At 33.9% G+C, this 25,608-nt stretch overlaps 1 protein-coding gene across 3 annotated transcripts in view; it reads right to left on the minus strand.

Annotated features, from left to right (window-relative positions):
- The window catches only part of TUSC3 (tumor suppressor candidate 3), a 122,715-nt gene that overhangs the window by 29,091 nt on the left and 68,016 nt on the right, over window positions 1–25,608 (minus strand). The window lies entirely within an intron of this gene.

Consider the following 25,608-nt stretch of genomic DNA (forward strand, 5'->3'; position numbering starts at 1 on the left):
GCATTTGATGTGAAACAGTGGTATAAAACAAGGCTATGAAATTTAAACCCAGCCATGTGGGATTGGGAACTTCAATTGATTTATGGTTTTCTCATTTGTAGAACAATCGTTAATAATAAAGCTCTTGGCAAATGTGACTTGAGGCCTTCAGTAAGTCTTTGCCATGTTTGGATAGTCATGGTTAGTCTATTTGTATTTACTGAATGTTGGACATGTGATAGGTAAATTTCCAGGCACTTGAGATAAAATAGTGAACAGGATAAATATCTCTGGCCTCATAGGGTTTCTAGTGTAGTGTGTACATTGGAAACAGGATACCAAGAGAAGACAGATACAAAAGATAAGCAATGTGGCCCTCCCTGGTGGCGCAACGGGTTAAAGCACTGCACTAAGAAGCTTAAGCCACTTCCGCATGAGTTGATTCCCGCCTGCCCCGGAGGTGACCGCATGTCGTGGCAGACCTCTCCTGCCCACCTGCTGCTCCCCTCAGCAGTGTACTTCGTAGGTCTGACTGTTCTGCTCCCCACTCTGTCTCTAGAGAAGCCTCTCACCGCACCTGAGCCTCTGGCCTGTACCCCAGGCCAGAGGGGTATGTACAAATAAATAAATCTAAAAAAAACAAAACAAAAAAACCAAAAGATAAGCAATGAATTTTTAATATATATCTGAATATAGACAATGTGAAATGAACACTAAAGACAGTAGTTAGCCATACTGATTCTATAGAAAGCACACACAAAGCAGAGGGAATAATGGTCAGTGCAAATACTTTTAAGATACAACTATGTTCAGTTAACAGTAAGGTCAATGTGTTGGTGAACACTAAGATTTTTACTGAGGTACACGGAGAGTCTAAAGGAGACTTTAAGCAAAAGAGTAAAATGACCCATGATGAGAACAGACTATAATGGATCAAGGAAGGAGGCAAAGAAACTTGAGAAAGGTTACTACAAGCAGTTCAGATAGAGGCTGTATGCTTAATGCAGGCTGATGACTGCTGGTAGTCATCTGACCCTGAATATATCATAAAAGTGAACAAAAGTATTTGTGGCCTGTGTGTGTTGATGCAATGGAGACTACAAATATATAACAAATCGACTGAGTGCTAAAAATTTAGTTTTTTTTAATTCTAAATTCAGAGTAAATATATGTTGTATTTATAACAAATACATCTGCATTCAATTGCGGGTGCATGAATTTAAAACAAAATCTGTATTCAGTTTTATGTTTAAGCTTATCAAAATGTGAGGTCAACAAAATGGTAAAATTTAAGTGTAAAAGAGCTGCTATATCATTTGTTCATAAAGTTCTATTATCTTTTCATATTTAATCTTTTTGGAAGATTCACACTCCTCAGAGTCAACTGATCTTTCTCTATGATCTCTTCCAAGCTATGTCTAGATTTTCAAATCCTGTGGCATAAATACTAATTTGATATATCTAGTTATAAATCTTAGCTCTCTAAAATTAAAAAAAAAAAAAACAATTGTCAATATTCTCCAACTACTATCATTGATGTATTTTACGCATTTCTGTCAGGCAACCATTGTTCTAATAATCTAGGTTTTAACTTTTAAACTGTGTACATCAATCATCTGTATACATCAATCATAAAGCCAGTGGGCACTTTCTATATATACCATTTTTCTATTAGCTTCACATAGGCATTTCTGTCTGATGGTTACCATATTATGCTGACTATGGGCACGCTAATATTTACTGTACAATCTCGATTCTAGTTAAATTTTCCAAAATCATCACTTTCATTGGTCTTTGTTCATTAACTTTTGAAATTTTCAGTTGCTTAGAGGTAATTCAAAGCCATTTGCACTGTAGTAAAGCACCTTTGAATCAATCCAACAAATATCTACCAGTATATAGAAGACAGAGACAATATCCTTTATAAAATGAGCAAGCAAATCTAAAATTTGGTGTCTTTGTTCAAAAGAAAATAGTGATGAGCATAAAGAGTTCTGTGGTCACACAGACAAAATGAGAGCTTTGTGCTTTAACTCTAGATCTAGTAGACCAAGATTTGAGTCTGTGTGTAGCTCCCTTTGAAAGTGTGGATACAGCAGTACCTTTCTTATTGAAAAACAGTTCTAGGATTAAAGAAATAATAAAAATAGCTATTAAGTTCCATGGTATTTAATGACTATACTTTTGTCTGTAAGTTAAATGAGTTTGAGAGAATACTGAATCCTGTGTGTTTTTACACCTCTGTCCTAGTCTCCACACTCAATAGGTTGCCTTACTTTTCATGGGAGATACCAAGAATTGCATGTGTCCATGAAGTGCCTTCATTTCCTATTCACCCCTCAGTGTGCTTCATCAATTTTATTCCTGCACCAATTACTCCACTGAAAATTACAAAGATTAAGGTCACAGTTATATCCACATTGACAAATCAAGATGGATATTTTCCCATCATTTTAAAATGCTTACTTGGCCATGGCATTTGTGAACAATTCTTACTTTCCAAGAATACCATAAACTGCTTGATGGAAATAGCAAATAATCCTGACTTCCTTTAAAAGAGTATGATTTACCCAAATAATCTACAGATGCTTATTTGTAAATGTTGTAAAAGAGCAAATGCAAAAGTATTATCAAACGGAAATAAAGCTTCCTTATCATTTTCTACTTTGAATTTGTAAAATTTACTCCCTAGGTAAGACTGGTTTATTTTCTTTTTATTGAAGTAAAATCAGTCTTCAACACACTATATATATATGACTTAGAGACACGGGAATCACCCCCTTCAGGTGCATGTCACTATGCCACACTGATCACCAAGGCATCTCCACTGTGCTCAGTTGTGCTCCCTTCCCCACATTCTGCCTCCCTGATCCCCCTTTTCCTTTCTCCTCTGACAGCTGAAATTCTACAGTCCCATTTCTAGGATTTGGCTTGCTTGTTAATATTAGTTTAAACAGTTTAAAATATTAGTTTAAATTATTTCGTTTCTCTATAACACATAGTAATTGTCTTTCTTTGTGATTTATGTACTTGACATAATTCCAGTTCCATCCATGTCATCACCAATAGCAAATGTTCAGCTTTTTCTTTTATTCTGCTGAGTAGTATTCCATAACACATATATATCACTTTCCTGCCAAGTCAATCTCTTGTTATCACCTCAATCCTCTTTTCTTAACTCTGCTTATTTTATTGCACATGAAATTCTATATTACCAGTTTAGAGTCACTACCATACTTTTTAATTCAGGTACCCATCCCTTTGCTGTCTCAGCCTCTAAACTGGTGTTGTAACTGAACAATGACTGTTTACATGTCATTGTTCTCAAATAGAAATCTGTCCATACAACTCAAAGACTTAGACTCCTGGCAGCCACATTCTTGGAGAAGATAGTCAGATTAACTTAGTAAGTACATAAGGCTTTGCCAATTATGCCTTTATTGCTAAGAAAGTTCTCAACTCACTGTATTACTTTATTACCCTGAGCCTCCAATAAGTTTGTCTGCCTCTGCACCTTTAGATATTTTCTATACTTGATTCTACTTTGCCTAGAATAGTGGGTTGAGGGTTTTCCTCTTACAATTCAGAACCACTTAGCAAGTCACAAGGTGAAATTATTACAGATGTAATTAGCTAAGGTTGTGCCCACAATGAGTTAGGGTGAGCCATCAATATAGTAAGAGTAGGGTTAGAAGAAACAAAGGCAGAGACTGAGGCAATATATCAACAAGTCAGAAAGTGCAAAGATAGTCAGGAATCCCCAGAAGTTTTTGGACAGGCATGAGACAGTTTTACAGAACCTTTGGAGGAAACCAAGCCTGCCAACAACTATAATTATCGACATTTTGTATCTTGAGATGTGAGAAGGCAGATTTCTATTTTGAAACTACCCATGTTCATGGTAACTTGGCAATAGTTACTATTTTAAAATAACATAGTACTCTTGATTATTCACTTTACAAAAGCCGACTTTAAAATTTAAAGATCTAGGTTCCTCATTCCCTCCTCCTTATCTTTTACAAATTAGTTCATTACGTAGCAAACTAGTTTTCCAGTACTGTTCTCACAAAAATGTAGTAAAAATCATATGGTTTCTTCTATGTAAGGTTGCTGTCAATAATGTGGCATTTTCCTTGTAGGTTTAGGATCAAATTGGGAGATAAGCTCTCTAATTTCCACTATTTAGGGATGTCTGATATAATAGAGCATCAGGAATTTGAGAAGGTGTGTATCTATTCCCTTAACTCATATTTGGTGCTGTAAACAGTGATATCTCAATTAAAAATTTTGCTAAAAAATTGTTTTAAAGTAAAACATAAGTCACACAACTTTCACATTTTTTTTTTTTTACAGTGTATACAACACTCTGTAATCCATAGCACATTAGTGCAGGATAGGAAACAAAAGCCCAATAGCTTCAGAACCAGATTTTTGCAATTGTAACACTTGAGAACAGCTTGGAGAAAAACATTTCAGCCTTGTATACCCTTACCCTATATCTAATTCAATTATTCTATGCAGGGCTATGAAAGTAGCTGAAATAAATACCCTTTTCTGTAAAACTAAGTTTGTCAAATCTTTAACTATACTAAATAATGGTGCTAAAAGTTTGAGATATGTAACAACTAAAGAAAACAAAATCAGTACTCAAAAATATGTAGTATACAACTAAATACAATTCTTCTATAATTAAAACATTAGGGTTTAATAATTCGTATGACTCAATAATCAACATTCTGATTATCACTGTTAAAATATTGTTCTGAATGGTTAACTCAATTTTACAAGTTCACCTACAACTTTCCAAATCTAAAAGCAGAAAACACTGGGGACAAAAGTAGAATAAAGTTGAGAGCTTAATAATTGCTCTCTAAAAGTACATTAATATCCCAAATGCTAAAATTATTATATAATGAGAAGGTATTCAGAAGAGATTCATGATCATACCACCACACAATCAACAATTTAATATAGCTCATTTTGTATTCATATAGAAGGCATACTTAAAATTTTATTTTCAAATTATAAAATGTTTATCATTTATAATTTAATCTCTATTTTGTTACAGACCATATTTTAATATAAACAATTCAAAGTGAAATGTACTATAGAAACTTTGATAATAGTGTTCTCTTCACTCCTGCAAACAGACTTTTAAGAAAGGGAGCTTTATTTCTGGTATTCAAATAGTTTTTTTTGAATATTCACTTTATGACTCACATCTGTTTGCGTGATAAGTACAAGGTCATAAAAAAAGTTTGTTTACTTTTTCTTAATTTGTTTAAGAAAAGTATTTAAAATTTAATAACTTCACTGACTACCTTTGTTAGGATATATATTATAAGAAATCTATGTTCCATTTCCTGGGAAAAGCACCTCAGAATCGAGAGCTGTTCATGAGCAAATACATTTTTCCTTCCCTTTGCTTCTTTAAACATACACACACACACACACACGTTTTGCTATGAAAATAAGTAACAGGTATACAAACATGCATCAAAAGAAAAAATAATTATATTAATAGTCATTTATTGAAAATTCAGGGGAGCGTTATGCATCACAATGCTATGCAAGGACTACTGAGGCCATGGGAAGACATGTTCTTGTCTTGAGATTATAATCCAGTTCAATTACATACGAAAGCTAACTGTTTCTATTACTCATTACTGAAACTTGGGGAAGAATCAACCATGTAAAACTTAAACATCTTAAAATCTACTTATCTGTCCTAAACGCCAAATTTGGAACATGTAAGACAATGAAAGACTATAGGGCCTCCCTGGTGACAGAGGGATTCAAGACAGTGATTTGAAGCTATAGCCAGCCAAGCCACAGCAGCATGAGTTTGATTCCAGGCCAGCCAGGGAGCTTGCTCACATTGCGCAGCAGACCTCTCCTGTCTCACCTGCTGCTCTCCTGAATAGTATATTTTAGTAATACTACCTGATCTATGCCCCACTCTGCCTCTGGTGTATACTCTCACCCCCTTCCTTCATCTCTGGCCTGGACCCCAGTTCGTGTATGTATAAATAAGTCTTAAAAAAAATAAGATTAGAAAACAGGTGACTTTGATTTTTGTCATCATAATACAGACTCAAGCTGTATGAACCTAAAGAAATAGTTTTACCTGACAGCATTAAGTAGGGTAATACAGTAGAAAGAGAAGCTATTTCTATAATACCTAAGAAATGGGGCAGATTGAATACAACCCACCCACACAGTGAAGTGGTATTACACAGAGGAGAGGCTCAAAGACCTTTACTAATCTTTTTTTCTAATCTGTTTTTTAAATTGCTTAAGATGTTTTTTTTTCTAATCTGTGTATACTCAGGTGTAGTCAAGAAGGTTAAGGTTCTGATAACTGAATAGCTATCAAAACTATTTAGCAAGACTCATTTTAAAGGCAGTTTATAATTTGTTTGCAATATGGTAAAATGCAAAGATTTATATACATATGTATAGGGCACTATTGTTAGCAAATGTAGTTTAATAAAAACTCATTCTGATTGTCAAAAATTTCACAAAATCAAAAGATTGCGGATTAGTTATCTACAATAATTTAAGAATTTCTTATTCAAAATAAATATTCCTTTAAAGAAATGCAACCATTAAGTTCCACATACCGTGAAAGGCTAAGAAAATTCCCTACCACTAGCCTTTCATCACCAAAATACTGCCTCTGTCCCTCCTTTAGAATAATTATTTTGATGACAGTGACTGCAATTCCTGTCTTTAAGAAGTCTGAAAAGAAAAGTTCATTCAAGGTATCTTAGGTAGTCTTCAAAGAGATGGATTATGAAAATCCAAGGATATAAAATTAAATAAACCCATAAAATACAAGTTGTCAGATAACTCTGTGGATATGGATAAATCCTTTAACCACTTTCTTCACAAAATACTTAAACAATTGGAGAGAGGATCTTTGCCAAAACAAAATTCTATGGAAAAAAATGTGCTAACATAGGAACAAATCATGCTCATTTCTTTTATCCTCAAGCTTCATAAAATTGCAAAGGACAAAAAGGTACAGAGGTTGGGGAAAACAAAAAACAAAACAAAACAAAAAAAAAAAAACCAGACCTGGGATGTAGATAGGAGAGTGGAAGGAAACATTAAGGCAATATCTTCATGAGCAAATTGATGCTGCACCTGGACACCAAGTGTCTATGACATGGGGCTCGCCATTTTATAAGGGACAATTCTTATGGTGAGCATCCCGCACTACAGAAAATTTGGCTACTCTGACCCTTGGTTAGGGCCAGTTACCATGTAACCAAAACCATATCCCTGCACTTCTAAATGCTTTTCTGCAGTAGGTGTCCTTTGGAAGAGCAGTGTTAGAATCTACCTTTTCAGTCACCACAAACTGAATTAAACCAAGAACCAATAAAACTATGTGGCTGTTTTTTTTCTTAAGTGATTGTTTTTAAAATAACAGTCCATCTGCTTAATATCCTCCCTCCAGTGGTCTCTGTCATACTTAGTTTAAAATCCAAATCTTCCCTAGCTTCCATGGCCTACTAAGTATACACTCCAATCCACATTCTTACCTTGCCCTGGGCCCTGGACTCAAGCTACCCTCATCAGTCATGCTCTCCTTTGTCATTACTACAAACAAACTAGCATTCTAGGCTGTTCCTCAAAAACATTAAGAATGATTCACCTCTGAGTCTTTACATTTACTGTTCCTTCTTCCTGGTACTAGTACAAATCATTTCTCCATTTCCTTCAGGTCTCTGCTTAAATAACCTATTTTTTATAATAGGCCTTCTCAGAATACGGTATAAAAAAGTTTCCCAACCAAATGTAGTGGACTATGGTGATGACACACAGGCTGATTTGGTGATGGGAAGCCCACAGGGATTACAACTAAGATGGAAAAATGCACAAAATGATGTAAAAATTATTTTAAAAAAAAGTTTCCCAAACTCCTATCACGCTGCTTTATTTTTCTCAAAATAATTAACCTGGCACATTTGTTTTTTTTGTTTGTTTGTTTGTTTCCCCCGACTAAGATGATGGCTTTTAGACATTAGCTTTATTTTGTTCATCATGAAATTTGCAGTGCCCAAACAATTTCCATTAGCAAATTCTTCAACAAAGCTGCAAGTCAAATTACACTACAAGAAGAAATTCCCACCTAAAATATTTCAGAAAAAGAGGTGAATAGGGTAGGGTAGGAAAAATTCCATAGGCTTTATCTACAATATGATAATGTAATATGCAATTAATTAGGTTTATGTCACATATCTCTATTTAGGTTGATGACTACATTAGTGTCCTATTTATTTTATAAAGTCCTTGAATTTAAAAACCATTGCCCTAAGAATAGTATGTCATGCAACTAAAATAACATCTGCCATCATTTAGGAAATCAACATGCAAGAATCTCAATAGTTGTCTCTGAGTAAAAGTCTAAATTAAACAACAAAGATTGTCTCAATGATGCCTCCTTTGCACAGCTATTTTCAGCTTCAAAAAGGACTAGTGAAATGCATTATATCTATCCCCATCCAAGAGTTAATTATTAAAGAAAGGATGTTTAAGTAAGAAATGGAAATACTTTTGCTCATTTAGTCTTTGGATGGCACTATTTCCAAACCTCTTTTTCAAAATAACTAATGGAATAGTTCAGAAATACAATTTGGCTTTCTCTGGCAATAATGTGGTTTTTACTTTACAAACTGAATTCAAATACTGTTCATAACATTCACTTTTAGACTGTACAAACAAGGGACAATGTTCTTTTCTTAGTAAACTGGACAAATATACTTAAATTATGCACAAAAATAGGTAGGCTGAAATCACCTCTGGAACACACACACACACACATATATGTTGAAGATTTATTTATGCATACAAAATTGGGGTACAGGTCAAAAGTGCAGGGGGTGAGAGAATTCAGCAGAGACTGAGTGGGGTGCAGAACAAGTGGCTTTACTGAGATATACTGCTAAGGGGAAGTAGTGGGCGAGACAGGAGATGTGGCGAGGTCTGTGGTGCCATGTGAGTCAGCTTCCTGTCCTGGGATCGAACTCATGCCCCAGTGGCTGGCAATAGCTTGATACTGCTGAGACTTCAACCTCTATGCCACCAGAGAGGCCCTGTGCTTTAAGTTTTTTCAAAGAAAAAATATATACTCACTTTTACAAATCATCTTCAATCTGAAAATATCATGTTAATGCAAAAAAATCTAGACAAATGCTATGTTGTTTAATTTGCCCATGCTTGAAAATTAAAAAGTGATGAAAAAACCAGAATGGTGGTTTCCTGGGAATATACCTGGAAGAGGACTTGAGAAAACCTGTTTAAGGATACAAATGGTCAGTATGCCACTGTTACTTTTATGGAAGACTATCAACTTGTACATTTAAGATCTTTGTAGTACATTGTTCATAGGTTTTAATTCCATAAAAAAGTTCAAGTCCAACTTAAGACTTCTGATTCCTGATGACATGGAATACATCATTTTCCCTTCTACCACTACCTACTGTCTAAACTGCAAAAAAATTATACTTAAAACAAACATAAGACTGAAAGTCAGAAGACAGTGCAGACTAAAGAGGTCAGGAACCAATGAACAGTACAACAGTAAGTTCCTTGATTTTTCTCTGCACTTCACTTATCCCAGACTAGATGATACTGGGGAAGACTTATAAACTAGGTACAGCAATAGGTACAGGTGAAACAAAGTTTCAATGCAGTATTTCTAATCAAAGGTGAAGACAAGAACAATCCAGCAATACAAAAACACTTTTAGATAAAAGTACGCTCCCTATCTCAGGTCACTGCACCTCATTTCTTTAAATTACCAAGATTTTCTGCCGTTCATAGGATTAAAATCAAATAGCCAAAAGGTGTTCAAGATCCTTTATAATCTAGCACCAGGTTACTTCTCAAATCTCATTTCGCAACATCCACAGGCACTAATCACAGGAAATTATTTTCTGTTCTATGAACAAGGCATATAGTCTATTCATTCTGTCCTTTATATCTTGAATGTTTTCAACTGACAAAATTTCACTTTTCTTACAACACCCACTAATTCAATGAACTTTCACTCCTTTTTATGCTGTTTATTTAGCACTTCATTTTATATCATGATTACAGTTCTTATGTTATCTGGGTAACTGTGTATTTACCTGCATCCCTGACTAAATTGTGAAGTTGAATACAAGAATTAAGTATCAAGTATTGTTACTCCAGGACCACACAGACTAAAAGGCACAGTGGTTTATTCATTGAATTTAACTGAAAGGAGTAATATGAAATGTAAATGTTGGCAAAGTTTGAATCAGGGTCATTGGTTTATAGGAGTCAGATTCTTTGGATTCTTAAAACATCATCACCTATCTCTGCATGCGGTGTCTAAAGTCGTGTCCTTTGGGGCCTTAAGGAACATGCAAAGGGCAAGGTATTTAATCTCAGAAACTAATAATGAATCCCATTCAAGTGTATACTGTAAGTAGACTGTGATATTAGAATACTCTTTATGCTAACCCCAAATGAGCTTATTAATCATGAACTTGACAAGATGTTAAATATGGGTTTTTGTTTTCCTTATAATTCCACAGCATTTGTTAAAAAGAAGCCACCTGAGAAAAAATAAACCAACTATATTAAAAGCTCTATCTTACATCTAAATGCTTTATACATAAAAAATGGACCTTTCCAGCACCTTATTTATTTATGGCTAAAATGTCTAGTTTCTGTCAGCTGCATTAGTTTGACAAGCCACAAAGTATTCTTAGGGCTTTCTACTCATTACACACTTTATTTCCAAATTCATGCAGAAAGGGGGGGGGGGGCAGAAATCATGTACTGTATTTCACTCAGCATGTTTTCAAGGTTCATCCAAGTGGTCACAAATTGCAGGATGAATTTATCATAGATGACTAATATTCTTGTGTGTATAATCATTATCTATTCATCAGCTGAGACACTTTGTTGCTAATGTAAATAATGCTGCAAGATAATAGGTGCAGCGATCTTTGACTCCCTTTCAGATTGTTTGAATATAAACCCAGAGTGGGATTACAACATCATATGTAACTTTTTAAGGAGCTGCATATTTTCCATACTGTACCAATTTATATTCCCAACAGTGTGAAAGGTTACAGTTTTGTGTCCATCCTTCCCGATACTTAATCTTTTAAAGAAAGCCCTTCTCACAGGTGTGAGGTGCTATTTCATTGTGGGTGATTTGCATTTACCTTTTGACTAGTGAAACTGAGTATTTTCTGATACAACTATTAGCCAACTGATGTCATCTTTGTTAAATTATGCCTATTTAGTGCCTTGCCCACTTTTCAATTAAGTCATTTGGCTTTATTTTGTGCTACTGAATTGTAAGGGTTTGTTTATATACTTTGTAAAGAACAATGCCAAGATGACTTTTCCTTGTGTATTCTTCTAGAAGTTTTATACTTTTAGAACCTAGGTTTCTTCTTCAATCCATTTTTATGTAATGTTTGTGACTGGTACAAAAATAGTATCTGATTGCATTCTTTCACATGTTTTTATTCAACTTTATCAGCCCTATTTATTAAAGAGTATATCCATATACTTTTTGCACCGTGGATTCCTTGTCAAATTTTAGTTGTAAGAGTACGTTTATTTCTGGGTAGCTGGTTCTGTTCCATTGGTCTATTTTTATTGTAGTACACACTTTTTTGATTACTGTCACTTTGCAGTTTAGTTTATCTAAAACGATAAAGCTTCCACCCTGTTCTTTGTCAGTTTGTTTTGGCCATTTAAGGTGTTTTGTTACTACATACAAATTTGGAATTGTTTTTTTTTCCTATTTCTATGGAAAATAGGCCATTAGAATTTTGATATGAATGTCACTAACTCTATAAATAACTTTTGTCTGAATATTTTAACAATAATTTTTGAATCCATGAACAGAGAATATCTGTCTTTTTACTGTCTTCAATGTTTTTCATCAAACTCTTTAGTTTTCAGGGTACAATTAAGGATTTCACATTGTTTAAATTTTTTCATGTTTGATGCTAGTGAGTAGATTGTTTTATTTCAATTTTAATTTCATTGCTAGTGTACAGCAGTGCAAGTGATCTCTGTATGTAGGATTTGTATCCTACAATATTATTGAATGCAGTTACTTGGATTTAAGTATGTGGTGGTGTCTTCATAGGACTTTTTATATACAAGATCCTAACATCTGCAAACAAAGACAAATGTATGACTTCCATTCTTCTTGGATGCCCATTATTGTCTGATAGGTCTGGTTAGGATGCTCAGTCTTACATTGAATAGGCATCATGAAAGTGAACAACTTTGTTCCTGATTTGGAGGAAAAACTTTCAATTTTTGACAACTGAAAATGGCACTGGAGGTGGATTTATCAGAGTCTGTGTGTTCTTTTTGAACCCATAATATTGAATATTTTTAACCTGAAAAGATACTGTACTTTGCCAAAAGCTTTTACTGCAATTATGGAAATAATCATGATTTTAAAACTTTCATACTGTTAATGTGGTATATCACATTTATAGATTTGCACATCCTTAACTGGTCTTGCATCTGAAGGATAAACCCTATGTATGATTCTTTTAAAGTGCTATTGAAATTGATTTGCTAATAATTTATTGAGAATTGCTGCATCTATATTTATCAAAGATATTATGTATAATTTTCTTCTAGCCTCCTTATCTGGCTTTGGCATTAAGGTAATGTTAGTCTCATGAAATGAATTTAAAGGAGTTGGAGGCTGTTCTCTGCTCTTCAATTCTGTGGGAGTTTGAGTAAGACTGACATTAACTCTTCCTTAAACATGTAGTGGCAATCACTAGTGCAACTATATAGTCCTGGGCTTCTAATGTTTTCATTGACTTTAAAGGCTACTGATTCTGTTAATGTGTTGTTGAAAATTCTTCTATTCTCTTCATGATTTATTCTTGAAAAGTTGTATATTAGGATTGTCCACTTATCTAGGACAATCAATTTGTTGGTCGATAACTTCATATTCTTCTTTATGTCTATGCTATGAACTGTAATGACTCCTTTAATTTCTTTTAGTACTCTTGATTTTAGTCTACATAAAGTTCTATAAATTTTACTTTTTCAAAAATCCATCTCTGAGTGGTTATGTATTTTCATGGACTGATTAGCTTCCCTTTGTCTTAACTTGCAGAACACTTTCAGGATTCCTGAAAGGCTGATCAAATGGCAATTCTTTTCACTGATGTTTATTATGGAAAGTCTTCATCTAGTTTAATTTTAAAGGACAGTTTCAGTGGGTAAAGTATTCTTTTCAGGTCAGGTTGACTAAATCATTCCATTCTTCTCTGGCCTGCAAGTCTATGCTAAGATATCTATTTTAAAGCATTCTGGAAGTCTCCTTGTATAAAATAATTTGCCTCTCTTGCCACTTTTACATTTCCTTTTTTGACATGATTTTGGACAGAATTACCATCCTGTAAGATAAGCTCTTTTGATTGAAACTTTGGAATAACTCATTAGATTCATGGTGAATGTTCACATATTGTCCCAGGTTTGCATTATTTTCAGTACTTAGTTCTTCAAATGTACTTTTTTTTAATTTTTTTTTCATTATGTGAAGTTTTTCCATTTATTTTTAGTACATTGTCAGTTATCTTTGTATAGTTATTATTCTCATTGAGAACACCCCATCCTACCAATATTCCTCCTCCTGTGTCTGTCTCCCTTGCTCTGGTTACTCCAACCCCTTTTCTGCACACCACAAAGCAATGGTTGGCCCATGAGCTATGTCCTTTTTCTGGGTGAGGACCTGGACACCTGGAGTGCAGTAGACTAGGCTGCTCAGACCCCTAGGAGCAACTTTGAGGCTGGTAGCAAAACACTTCAGGAACCCTCTGTAGAGCAGGTATATGGAGTGGTTCTTCCAGCTCCTTGATTACGGAAATTCCTATGGTACAGGAGACTATCTAGTTTTTTTCCCAGATGGGTGTGATCAGTGTTTTCGTGCCTCCTCATTCACACATGATTGTCTCATCCATCTAATGACTGTCACATGTTGCTAGTGAGTCTTATAATCTTGTCATGGGGAGCCAAATTATCCACCACAGTTAGTAAAGAGAAGTTCCCTAGTGGTAACGGATTCCTCTCATCTACTTTCATGGTTTCCAGTCCTGCCTTGGGTTCCTAGTCATGTTAAATAAACGGTCTATTCTTTGGTCTCTTGTGGTCTCTTTTGGGGGGATGCCAATGCTATCACTGTTTTTTCTTGAAGGTATCCTGTAATTCTGTAGCTTCTCTTTAATCTCTTTCATTCTTTTCTCCTTTTGCTTCTCTGATTGCATAATTCCGATTGAGCTATATCACTGATTCTTTCTCCTCTTGTTCAAGGTCTGCATTGTAGTTGTTTACTGAATTTTTCAGTCCAGCCTCAGTTATATTCAACAAAATTTCAGGTTGATGTATGCTTTCTATATCTTGTTCTCATTCTGTTTTCTTGTAATCACTAAAATTTTTACATTCTCAATTTGTTCTCTGATCACCTTTATAGCAATTACTAATTTTTAGTAGGGCAATTCATGAATTTCCAGAGAAATTCCTGAATTTCTTTAGACAACTTATTAAAGGTTATTTAATCCTTTGTTGAAGTCACATTTCTTTGTGAATCTTTGTGCTCATGGTACAATTGCATAGATATTTGAGCTTTTGAAAAGGAGTCACTTCTTTCAAACTGTACAGACTGATCTCAGTAAGCAAGTATTTGTAGGTAGAAGCACAGTGGAGTTTGCTATCACCCACAGTCGCTTGAATTGGCTATTGGTGTGACTCCTAGACTCCTACAGGAGTGAAAGGAATTTAGTTGCTGTCCATTTTACATGTCTGCAGAGGTGTGCATAATGATTAATGCGGTTTCTGGGTTCAACATAAGATGTAGAAGGGGAAAGCAAGTATATCTAATCTCCTGCTTATACCAACTGAGGAGGTTGGACTTTCTGGCTTAGAAAGGAAAATGGAAGATTCAAATGACTACTATCAGCGACAGCGAACAGCTGTAGGGTGAAAACTACAGAATTTTACAAGGGTTCTATAGTGGTTATTGGCTTCATCATTGGTGAAATCTCCTGGAATTGTAATGTAGGTTGTTGGTCTCCATGAAATTGTTATTGCGGTGTGAATATTACCAGCAGTCTTTTCCTCCTTGAACCTAGCCAGTTCCATATGTCTGGATGGGGTGAAATAGATTCATGCACAGTATGCTGAATGGGTTGACAAGCTGATCAGTCACCTTGCGCTTCCTATGTGTGGAAAACTAATTTGGGACTGGCTTGGGATTTGGGACAATATAGGCAGAGTGAAACTAGCTTCCTTCTCTTGTTTTTTTTGTCCATTGCATTGCTAAAACTTCCTAAGCGGATTCTAGAGACCTCCCAGGCTTTAGAGAGCTGTTTTCCTTTATGGATAGATGTCCAACTGTAGATCTTGGTGTAGAGAGATGAGAAAGTTGTATGCTCATACTGTTTTCACAGGTAACACTTTCAAAAGTCACTATCTAAGACTGATTATCTCAAAGGTAGATTTTATTAAAGATCTTGTTTAATGATAGTTGGGCACTTAAAAGTTTCAAGGTATTTGGAGCTTTAATAGCACAAATGAAATAGAAAGATTTGAAGGTGTGAAAATTTCTCAAACTATGGCAAATAGAAGTGGAGACAAATGAGAATGACTTTACCAATGACTTAATATTCAGTGAGTATAAATTATACCTTAGTGAAGAGTTAAAACAGTTAAATGATTGCTAGTTATATTCAGTGTATTTTAATATACCTATTGGTTGTTTAGAAGATACTGAAGATAATCTATATGATGAAAACTGACTGTATTAACCAATAAGAAAACTATATAGAAATACTGGTTTCTAGTTTTTAAAATTTAAAATACAAGCAACATGAAATCAATGAAGACACAGCATAGTGAAAGGCATGAAAATATGGAATTTTCAGATAAAATGAGGAAAATGTATATAGGGCATATCTCAACTATCAAAATGTTTTCTATAGTGATTACCACAGCAGTATATGGACATTTCATATTCATATAGGAGGCCTAAGATACTTTGTATGATTAGTAGGACTCCTAAAAACTTAAAAGTGCTATTCTATATATGCAATCTTACACATCTTTAGATGTCACTAATGTTTTCCAACATGTACTTAGTATTAGTCTATTCCATTAACTTGTACCTGAGGAAAAGCACTGCTTAAGACTTAGAAATTATTTTAGTGAAATAAAACATTAACTTTTAGAACTTCTGACACATTCTTGCACAATTTGATGTAGGACACACTTTCATTTATTGGCAGAAATAAAACATCGCTTTTCACAGAAACTGTTTTTTGGGAGAATATCGAAGCATGTTTCCATTATGAATACAGCAGCGCTACTGGCACATCAACTATAACATTCATTTTAGAATTAGGCATATTCTGAATATTGTAAATTTAAACAAAGTGTAACATGAGCTCAAGTTTTATATATATATATATATATATATATATAGGAATGGTCCAGAATCTTTCAACAGATTAAATTTTAGAGTATGTAAAGAACAAGAGTCATTGGTATCCTAGTTAGAACAAAATTAATTTACAACACTTTCTCAGATTAATCAAAATGGCATTTTCTAGCTAAGTTACCACAGTCAGCATTAGCACCCTAACCAAAGAATGTGTATAGTCTATTAGGCAGGTCTGGCCATTTTGTGTGCATGTTTTTTGGTTCATTCATTCAAGTAGTCCCTTCATTTATTTACAGTGTTAAAGTAACTTCAAATTTTTGCAAACAGTGAGTAAAAGTATAAACTGAGGCCCAAATTCCAAGGATGGGAGTCAGTCACTCCCAGTCATCTGATGTTGCTTTTCAGCAACAGTTGGGTTTTGCATAGTCTCTGATAGTCTAATATACTATATATAGCTATAATTTTTAACTAAAAGTGGTAACGGAAATACTGAAACAATTTTTGAATGTTAATTCATCCAAATTAATGTAAAATGTATTTAAATCATTCATTAGTACTATATAGGATCAAAATATATACTTGATAATTACTCTTATTGAATACATAGTTTTTCTGTTAAAAAGATCTCTAAAATTATTTATACTCAATTTATTGACAGGATGAGAGTAACTTTCTTAGTTTTTAAAGAGGTGTAATCTAATACATTATACTTACCATATACTGAAAAAAATTCAAAAATTATTTAAAAAGTTGAAACATGAACAAGGTAGCAAGCAAATTTATTCCTTTTTCTGCTGGATCATTTTCTTCTCTGAAATCACATCTCTTTTAGATCCTCACACTAATTGTATGATTGTTTGACATAGTAAAACATTTTCATTTGGTAATTCTAAATTCTGTGCTTTCAAGGTTGTAATTACTAAATACAAACAACCTTGAGTTTTTTCTTTTTCCCAAATACAGGCTAAAAATATAATTTGAGTTCCTGTCTGCAAGATTTATTCATCTATTCAGATATTATTTCTCTAATCATGTGTGAAGTGTTTTGCTAGGAGATAAATCACAAGGTCCTCCCCTTCTTTATTAACTTCCCGATTATAAGTAGCAACATTTGCAAGGAGGAAGTACAGGAGCAGTTTGGGTTGGTTCCAGAAATTGGTAATCAAGACCATTCAGAATTTACAATCATAAGTACATAGGATTACTTGTGACAATGAAAGTCAAAATCAGGTGGGGAGAAGGCAGAGCTAGTAAAAACAGATAAAGTCAAAGGTTTAACAAAGGCCAACTAGAAAATTAAAAATTTGTTCGAATTTAAAAATTGAATGAATAAAAGATACAACTCAAATAAAGGTCAAAGGTCATAGCAGTAGTTTCTAGTGTCTTGTAAAAGACAATGAAAAATAAGGTTTTAATGACATGAAAGCAAGTACATTTAACAGGCCTTCTGCTAATGTTTCTTTGATGGAAAAATTTAAAAAAAAAAGTCCTTCTCAATCACAAACTAATTTTTCTGTATATCTTTAATATATCAATTGTTATAACTGGTAAAAATCTTTGTAAACATTTTATTCAAAATTGTACTTCAGTTAAAAAAATTAATTTTTTTACTAAAAATATGTTCCTCCTTTATCTAACATATATAAAATCTATGCGGTATAAAAAGTATAGAAGACTGGAAAAAGTGTAAGCCTATTATGGTAGTCCGAGGCAGAAAAACTGGTTCATTAATGAAAAACTCTAGATTAAATTAGTAGCATGCCATTTAGCATTATAATGCTCTTGCATGTGCACTGTGAAAACAACTCGTCACTTCATTAATGAACTATAAAGCATTGAAAATTTTGAACTCTATACCATGGTAATCCTCAGGCACCAGCTTAAAGCCAAATCTTGTGGGAAGGGGGAAATACATATATTTGTGTTGGAAGTTATAACTTAGAAACAAGCTTTATTACATTGAATGCATTGCTATCAAGATAATTACTTTTTTCAACAATACAAAATGTCTTTATATCTATGTAACCATATAGTTATATAGTTTCTCTTTAGCTACAGGATAATGACTGCTTTTGTGATGACTTTCATGCTGTTAAGTGAACCATTAGTACTTGACTTGTGCCATTACATAGCATCTTAATAGTGATAAACACATAAACTTGCAAATCAGCACAGCATCATATTGCCTGCACTGTTAATTTTCTTTACATTCTCTGTATTCATTTACATTTAACTTCAGTGCAGTGAAACTTATTCTATTAAAAATTTTAAAATGGTGTAGACTTGTACATTTGGTTGATTATAGGGTCAATAATTAATATATGAAAAAGCAATGTAATGTCACCACCATTACAAACAGTATTTTTTTTAAAAAAAATAGCTAAATGAAGACCCAAACGTATATTCCATCCTCTTTAAGTTTGTCTAATTCAGAGTTCACAAGAGGCCCATTATGCATCACTGTTTTGTTGGCCACAAATTATGAGTAGTTACCCTAAGTAAACATTGATTGTAAAGTGATTTAGGTTAGTTCATAGGACTGCATTTTCCATTTCTGGAAAACAGGCACTGTTGACAGACTATTAATAACAAACCTAGAAGGGAATAAGGATAAAATAAATTTTCAATGGGTAAACTATGTACATCATACCATGCTTTTTCCTTAAAAATTGTTGACAAGATGGAGATAATGCCTTAAAGTTATCTGCAATGGGTAAAACATTTTGAGTTATTATCTGTTATTTTTTTTAGAGCATGGTATATTAAAAGTACTTGTTTTAAGATACATTTCTCTTTTTTAAGATACATTTCTATTCTTTGGAATTATCAAAAAAGAAACAACAACTGTTGGTAGCCATAGCAGAAGAATCAATAAGTATCCCTCTCATTATAACTTCAATGCACTGTGCTGCTGGTGCATTAATTCTCAGTGTTATGAAGCAACAGCCACTGTGGCATGAGTTTGAGCCCCGGCCAGGGAGCTAACCCAAGCGTCACAGCAGACCTGTCTCTCCCACTGCTCTCCTGTGTAGTATATTACAGTAGACACACCTGCTCTGTGCCCTTCTGTCTCTGGTGAATCCTCTCCCCCCCCACCCCTGCACCTCTGGCCTACACCCAGTTTGTATGTATAAGTAAGTAAAATACAAAACTTCAGTACTACATTTTACTTCCTCCAATTGCACCTGCATTTCGTCGTCTGGTTGGCTTTCTCTGATAGCTGAAGTCCACCATGGGAGGAAGTAATGCCTTCCTAAGTGACCGATGAAACCTCAGCTCCCCTCTTGGACTGGGAAACCTGTGCATGTTCTAGGCTCATTCCAGGAGATAGCCCAGGGTTAATGCCCTTCACATAGGTACAAGTCCAAAAAAGCAGTATTTTATAGCAGAACCTAGAGACTAACTTTTTCTTAAAAGATACAAGTTTTTTAAAAAAGGCTGAAAATTTGGGAAAACCCTAATACTATTGGCTTTATCTGGGTATGGCTTTGCCTGTATACTCACAAAAAGGTGTACTTGACTGTGGGCCAAAGGTTCTTTAATTTTCCTATGTAAATATCTTCTTTAAAACATGCAAACTGTCCAAGATTAAATCATGCTAACTGAAATATATTAATGAAACCTTTATATCAAAGTTATTTACATATCAGTTGTATGTACTGGAATAGAAATCACTTCCAAGTACTCTAACTTTACAAATGAGGAAAAGTTGAACTTCTTATTCATTTAATGTTACAGATTTCCAAAATTATATAGTATGGAAAAAATAGGAATGTGTGTGAAGCACGGACTTCTTAAATGTTCCCGAATGGTATAATGCAGAAAGAGTCATGGCTTTTCATGTTCTAGGACAACAGTGGAATCGTTATTAGTGTCTGCTACCAGTAGCTCAATCTCGCAGTGATAGCATGAAGTAGGACACTCTGGTAAAAGAGCTGGCATGCAAGTAAAACAGTATTTCAAGGAATAATATCAGCACAAAGAAAATATTCCAGTGTCCATTTCAATGTAACTGGAGGTTTGTGGCTAACTCTGCAGGATCTCAAGTGCACCTGTCCATCCTGGTTAATGTTGTGCATGGGTGAGCACACTCCCCAGTAAGGCCAGCAAACAAGCCAGCAGAGCACAGTGCACTCTGTCCTGCAAATAGCTGCAGCCCACTACTTTGTAGCAAGCAGAAATTACAAAAAGCCCCTAGGTCCAGTACAAACATGCACCCCACCCCCTGCATTGGGCACATTTCCTGTTTTGCCCTGCACCAACCGACTCTATATATACCCATGGGCAGTCCTAATAAACAGACTTCGGAATTGAGACCCCAGGCTCCTGCTTCAGTTTCTTTTGTTTCTGAGTCTCTCACATTGGGAGGCAAACAAACGTACCCCTTGGTGGGTTTGCAACAGAGGTTAATGGAAATTCTATATTCTGGTATCTGTATTTAATTTATAGATCCATTTATAATTTTGAGGAATCTGTCCTATTTTAACAAAAAGGAAGACAAGTTTATCAAACCCATATTACTATCTCAATCCTTGAAAATCTCTCTGTACTTCTGTTTGAATAACAACTTTTTTCATCATCATCTTGTTAATCTGTATGCAGAGCACATGTATGTGACTTACTTGGTATAGGGAAAGGGCATGCAATTGTCAATGCCTTTTACGCTCTCTGTTTATATTTTGGTGGTCTAGCCTGGCTTTGTGTGTTTGTTTTATGAATAAGATTGCTTGGATATAAGGGTTAAAGGATTCCCAGAGAGAGAGTGGGAAGCCGAACAAGCACAGTAATTGAAATATACTGCTGAAGGGCGCAGGGGGCAAGACAGGAAAGGCCTGGTAGCCCATGTGAGTCCACTCACTGGCCAGGATAGAACTTGGGCTGCAGTGACTGCCATAGCCCTAGACTTAACCCCTTGAGGCACCCGGCATCCAGAAGGCTCTAGCCTGGCTTTTAATAGTTATGCATTTTATATTCTCATGGCTTTATAGTATCACCTAAAACCTGTTTATATAGAACAGCAAGTTGTCTGTAATCTTTCTCCTTGATGAGAAACACAAGGTAATAGCATTCACTGGTGCCTATTTGTTATGATTTTGAAATTACCATAAATATTTTATGATCAATAAAGTAAATTAACAGTGAAAAATTTGAGGAAAAATACCTGAAAAATTAGGATAAGATAATAAAGACATTCAGGATTATACCTGGCCATACACCTATTAAGGTTTCTCAAGGTTTTAACTTAGGGCTTATCCATAATACCTGAAAGTATTATATTTACCAAGGTTATGGAGGTTTCATTAGCTTTCATACTTATTTAATTAGTAGTAGTTATTGTTGCAGAAATTGTAGTGGGATATATATGCTTCTCTTGGGTACAAACCAATGGAATGAAATTTCAGGATCATGGGCATACTAGTCATTTCTAAACAGACTGACCCAATTTAAAATCTCATTAGTGAAACTGCATGTCATCAATGTTAATGATTTTAACCTTTGTGTCATATACCATACTGTGTTTTAACTTTTATTTTGTTAACCAGTAAGGTATTTTCCCACTGGATTGCCTACCTGTTATTCTGTAGTAATTATTTATACAATTAGAACCTTAGTGTTTGTAAGGCATATATATTACAAATTTTTAAATTCTGTGACTTGTCTCCTCATACTCTTTATGGTGTCTTCTGATGAGTTTCTAATTGTAATATACTTCAAGGTACCACTTTTTTCAACTCATATTTACGTCCATAATCCTGATGAGATCTATACATATGGTATTTGATAAATGTCAAGATTAATTTTCCCATATACACAGCTATTTGCTACAGCACTATTTCTTTAAAAGTATTAATTTAAGCATAATTTAAATTTTAAAATATTGCTAATCTAAAATCAATGCCTCCACTAAAAATGTCAGTCTGAGAAAAGTTTTTGTAATTATATGGCTTTATATTTAAAAGACTTTAACACTAAGTCCCATTAAAAACTTAAAAATTCAGAAAACTGGCAAATGATAAAACTTTAAATTTTTCAGGATTCTATTTATATACCATAACTTGAAAGATGGGGTGGGGAGGGTTATACTTCCTGGAGCCATAGAACCCTTGATAATGCAGCACTAAAATAAAGTATTTGCAAAAATTACTTCACTTTAACAAGCTCTGAAATACTACTTTATACGTTAATTCTAATACAACTTTCTCAAATCATCTAGTATAACTCAATTAGCTGAAATGAAGCATTTATATAATCAATTTAGAAGGTTGAAAAAAAATTAGAAATCAGTTGGTTGAATATGGCTTACCTATGAATAGGTCTACAAATGTAAATATTCTATTATGAGTATTAAAATATTGTAATCATACCATATTCTATTTAACACTATCAAGAATTAAAGATAAATTTACAAAATCCCCTTACAACATTAATGAAGAACTGCCTGTGTCATTTTAAAGAAGGTAAATAGCCTCATTAAACTAACTCATAAAAATCCTACTTGGTAGTATCTCTTTAGAAAGGCATACAGGCTAAAATACAAAGATCCAATATATCTGAATCAGATAAAATGTTGTAAACCAATGTTATCCCAATACAAAAATTATCAAACTGATGTTAATTATCAGGTTATATAGTGAATTTTAGATGTACCTATTATAAAGGAAAACACTATTATGCTAAAGCTTTTGTTTGAAGCAAAACTGTTCAACCAATAACGATTTCATATTATAAAGCAAAGTTAATCTATTGTTACGGTACCATGAATATATGCTATTATGCAAACCAATGCATTAAAATGACTTGAACCAAAATCCTCTTTTAGTATACAGACAATATATACAGAAAAGCAGGAGGAGAAATTTGGCTAAAATGTAAAACAAGTTATATACAAAGTTCTTCTGCCTTTTCACGCAGCATCATATATAGATAAGAATGCTTAGTAATTAACCACTAATTGTATACATCTCTTGTCCAAGAATATCCTCACACAGTTGTTTCTATAAGAGTTTCAATAAGAAAATTTTATATATCCATAATATACAAAGAAAAAAAATGTCATCAATTTTGCTTAAGTTGTTAAAAAGCTATGAAAAGTATTTGAAGTTACATGCATGTATATACAAAGGAAAAGTTTTATTAATGTGATTCTCTGGATCATCAGAGGGTTTCCTAGGGTCAATGGCAATCTCTGCCTAGTCGTAAAAGTATACAGGAATTATGAACTTTTCTAAATCAATTAAAACTCATCAAATATGAACCTTATCACATTAAGTTTACTTACTGATTTAGGCTGAATGAAGTTAACTATTGATCTACAACTCTGATGATTGAGGAGAAAAGAATCAAAATCCAGTGTAAAAAAAAAAACTGTTATGAGTCCTAATCCTTCAATAAAGTATTTATGGAGGAATAGCTATATGCCAACTGTAAATTTGAAAGTAGCTTAAGAGAAATTTTTGTCCAAAGATTTGTCTAGCATGGAGTATCTGAAACATTAAGAAATAAGACAAAATGTGTGGATTATAAAAACAGATGAACTGCTTGTTTAAAATACATAAAGGAAAATAGAACTTCCAATGTAATTAAAAAGAAGTGTATCTTTTATGTAATTAAAAAGAGCAATGGCAACTTGAGATTGAATGTAATTTGACAGAAACAAGGACATTCCCAGAGTAAAAGTAGCAGAATATGGCACATGGATGGGGCAAGGCCCTCCACAAACTGGCTAACCCTGACTGCCTCTGAAAAGTGAAGCTCTAATGCACAGACATGAGAGTCCAAACTACTTGGTCCGTCAGCGTATTAGTGTTACCATTGTAATCTTGGACGACTAATCAAATGGCCTAAAAATGAAGTGAGTACCAAAAGTTGAAGCCTAAAACTTGGAAAGTCATCCTTCCTCCTCTCTACCAAAAGGGACAAAAATTAACACCTGGAAAAAATTTAGAAGGCACCTACTGACTTAAATCTACACAATAAACCTTACTTTTGCTAAATGTCTTGTTAACCACGTAAGTGACTGTAGCTGAAGACAGTATTTAATCTGAGGCCTAGCTTTGAGAGTTACTCATTTCTCAATGGGTATCTCTCATGTATAATTATATATACATGTTAATAACCTTTTCTTGTTTCTAATCCATATTTTTAACACTTCAGAATTCCTATCTGGAACCCCAGCAAAAAAGGGTACATTTTTTTCTTCTCCTATAAATGCTAAGTATTCCGTAAGAATGTTGAATAATTTCTATGTATTTTAATAAGTAATGTTCAATGTATCTTGCCTAGGAAATATTATTTTACAGAAACATTAAGAAACAGGAAAAAGTGAGACTTCCTAAATTATACTTGTGTCATTAACACAAATGACTATCTGTGTCAGGTACTTCCTGTTGTAATAGGATTCCATCAGTAACAGATACAAAAAATAAACATGTCGTCAGGCATTTGTAGCCTACTGGGGTCATGAGAAACAACAGACAAAGATAACATAAAAATCACTCCATATTAAAGGTAATTAAGAAAAAGGGGGTAGGGTGGGAACAGAAAAGGGAGTTAGTAACTTTGGGGCGCTGGGAATGGTTACACTTAATATAGAATGGTCGGGAAAGGCCTCACTGAGATTATAATTGTGTAAAGACTTAAGATAAAGGGATAATTTAATAATTACTTCCAACTAATTTTATAATAAGTTCCTAAATTACTCTTTTTTAAAATGGTGAGATTTCAAAGTATATGACATAAACCTTGTCAGAATTATAGAATTAAATTATTGTGGCAGCTGACTAACTTGAATCTAACTTTGACTCCATGCTCTCATAATCTGCAAGAGAAATCTGAAGAAGTCCACAGAAATGAGACTAAAATAATATCAATGATTTGCAACTAATCCCTAAAACCTGATTAAGCAATCAGGGAACATGTAATGAATAAAGTGAATTCTGTCCCTATAGATCAGTTCTATAAAGAATGTCACAATATAGGAAAAAGAAATAATGGTTAAAATTAAAGATATCTAAAGAACTATAAGCAACAAAGAAATCCCTAAGCTTTCATTATATATTATATATATCAAGTTTATATTTCCATATAATTTAGAACTATAAATTTGGAAGTTATGACAGATATAAATGTGATTACGATTTTAAAGAATACCTTAT

This window comes from Condylura cristata, unplaced genomic scaffold (assembly GCF_000260355.1).
Source record: "Condylura cristata isolate star-nosed mole 26May11 unplaced genomic scaffold, ConCri1.0 scaffold00014, whole genome shotgun sequence".
Taxonomy (NCBI): domain Eukaryota; kingdom Metazoa; phylum Chordata; class Mammalia; order Eulipotyphla; family Talpidae; genus Condylura; species Condylura cristata.